This window comes from Poeciliopsis prolifica, unplaced genomic scaffold, assembly GCF_027474105.1.
Source record: "Poeciliopsis prolifica strain line A6 unplaced genomic scaffold, Auburn_PproV2 SCAFFOLD031, whole genome shotgun sequence".
NCBI lineage: Eukaryota > Metazoa > Chordata > Actinopteri > Cyprinodontiformes > Poeciliidae > Poeciliopsis > Poeciliopsis prolifica.
This window is the reverse complement of record NW_026562406.1, coordinates 5,426,854-5,429,800: the sequence shown is the minus strand read 5'-3', so window position 1 is coordinate 5,429,800 and position 2,947 is coordinate 5,426,854.

Genomic DNA, 2,947 nt, shown 5'->3' with positions numbered 1-2,947 from the left:
AAAAAGAAAGAAAAAAATACACCTAACTACATGTAAAAAAAAAAAAAAAAACATTTACTTAGTCAACAGAATTTAATTTTTATAATTATTTCGCTGAGATCATTTAAATGACCTATAAGTGTAATTTTCTTCATAGCAACCTAAACTTTAAACGCAAAAAGCGGTACTTGTTAATTGGTCTTAAACATCAGTTTGGAAATACTTATGACAATAACACACATTCACGCTTTCTCAGTCCAAAAATCATCTTCCCGATTATTAGAGAAGTTCACGAGTCATTATGCCAAGTCTGGTCTTACTTCTCTGAGGGGAAAAGTCTGAGTAGGATTTTATGTGTCTTACTGAAAGAAACTTTTCCTCATGAAATCCATGACATCTAATGCAGCACCAGCAACGGAGTCCGTTAAGATTCACAGCCTTTTTCCTGTTTGCCCCAAAATATAAGTTACCACATGAAGCTTTAAAATGTAGTAACTTATATTTGGGTCATGATATATGTCAACCCCGTTAAAAATATAAATGGGTATGTATGCTTTGAAAAAAAAAATAATAAAAAAGATTAATGTTGGATTTCTGAATGAATAAAACAAGTTCTACTTAATTATACAAAACAGAGCTATTTAAAAGTGACGTAAATGATTCAATAATTTTTTGCTGTCAGGACTGTCAGCTAGCCTAACTATTGTTATTCGATGCCATTAGCCAATACTGAAAAACAACAAATCATGGCGTATTTGCAATCATACATTGAAATAATATTTAAATCAAAGATACAGGGAGTCAGGTTACAATACTCACTTTTATGTCTGAGGATTACAGCTGCGGTGTAAATTTATTTCACCGGACAGATGTATGTGCTGACTCATACAGAAATGACAAAAGAAGACACATGCCAGTATCATCAGTCAAATAATCATTTTCCATTGAATGTGTGCAGATTGACCAAAAATATAAGCCAAAGCATTGAAGGCATGTCACGTGAACATCAGCAAATCAGTGGTGTTCGGTGTGAATGTTTCTGAGAGCATGAATGTGCAAGGGTTGAATGGTGCAAAACAAAATAACCAACCCGGCCACGCCGAACACCTAAAGCAGACCAAAGGACGAGCCAAAATCCCACGACTGCCTGCTGTTTGGAGACCAGGAGCAGTCGAGGATATCAGAAACAGGCAGGTTTAAGACCAGGCGCAGCGAGCCCAGGTGTGCACCCGACTTACTCACCTGAAACACAGCAGGTTCGATGGCTCAGACAGGATTCTGCACTTTGCTTTGATGAGAAATGTGTTGCTCTTTCGACATCGCGAGGCCTCGTCACAACGCTCACAGTACCAGCACCTGTTACTGTCTCTGCTGCTGACATTAGTGCAAACAAGTTTTGAAGAGGCAGAGGATCCCCACTATCTCTACACCTCGGCTAGGTAACGTCGTCATCAGATTTGTCTTCGGTGTTAAGAGGAAACAAAGACACACGGGCATGGTGATAAAGCACAGAAAAATGACTTGTAAAGAAGCAAAGTGGAGAAAAGACAGAGCAAAGGGAGCACAAGAATCCTTCGGAGAAACAGAGAAGAGGTACCTCAACACCGACATGAAACATTACCAAGTTCATCCTCCAAAGACAGTAGAAAGTTCTCACACAAGAACACGATCTCATGATAGACATCAGTGAGAACCACCATATTTACAGCTTAAAATAATCAAGTATGACCAAATGACCAAGCGTGTTGCTTTAAATGTTTTTTGGTCAACTATTGCTTGACCTGATCAATGCTTTTCAGAAAATATCACACACACTTTATTTTATTCACAGAAATTGGGTTGACACCTTGAACAACTCAAAAATGCATGACTCACTGGCTTCATCTTTTTAAACTTGATAACAGAAAACGTATCCGAGCAAATGCGATTACCTGCGCTCACCTTATTCATTCTCGACCGAATCAGCATAAACACATCAGCCTTCTTGTAATCTGCCGGATAACAGACGTGACAACATTTCTACCACGAAGCACGACCTCGATTGAGCTAAAATATTTTTGCCGGCTATCAACCGGCAGCCTCCTAAATTTCCTTCTCATTCTGTGCGCTTACTGTTTGCGCTTTACCTATTGTGCTTGTTCACCGCATGACCTCCGGGAGGAGAGGTGGAAGACAATGTAAGCAAGCTGGACGAAAGGGCATCGGAGAGCGGCTGCATCCATGGGTGGGAGAGCAGGGAGGATGGGAAGCAGATGGCGGTGGCTCTGTCCCATCAGCACAACAGAAGGGAGACTCAAGATGGCCACAGGCCCCTGCTCACATTAACGGCATTCATGGAGACACCTTATCACCCCGCCGGCATGATACGTTTTTAACAATAACAGCCCCCCTTCACCTCCTCTTTCCAGAAAACCTCACCACACTACAAGAGATGCTGAATCAATCATCTGGGTACTTATACCGTTACGTTAAAGTGGAGGGTAGGGCTTGTCGTATGTGGCCTAGAAATGGGATCTTGATAAGGAAATGCATTCTCCAAAATGAGAAAAACAGAAGAAAAAAAATGGGAAAAAAAATGGTTTTAAAGAAGCAGGTTACAACCCGCACATCGCTGCCCATGGTCGACCATGAATGAGGTGGCGGCGTCTCCGAGCGGCTTGTCTGGGAGATAACCTTCAGGATGCCTCCCACCATTCACCTCGGCTTGCTCTGTGAATAGCATCCACTGAACAGCTGCTAATTAAGCTTTGTGAATGTAAAGAAGATGTGACACACGCAGGCCCAAAAAGCAAGGAACCAAGCGTACGAAACCTCCGTTTCCTCTGTAGTCTCGACTTTACGGTTCACTCGGATCTTCCAGCCACACCAAAGCTTCTCCACAATGGAAGGAGGCGGAAAAAAACCAAAAGGTCCAGGGAAATTTATAGACGTTAGCAGCTAAAGAAAGTCAGAGCTGGAATCCAAATTG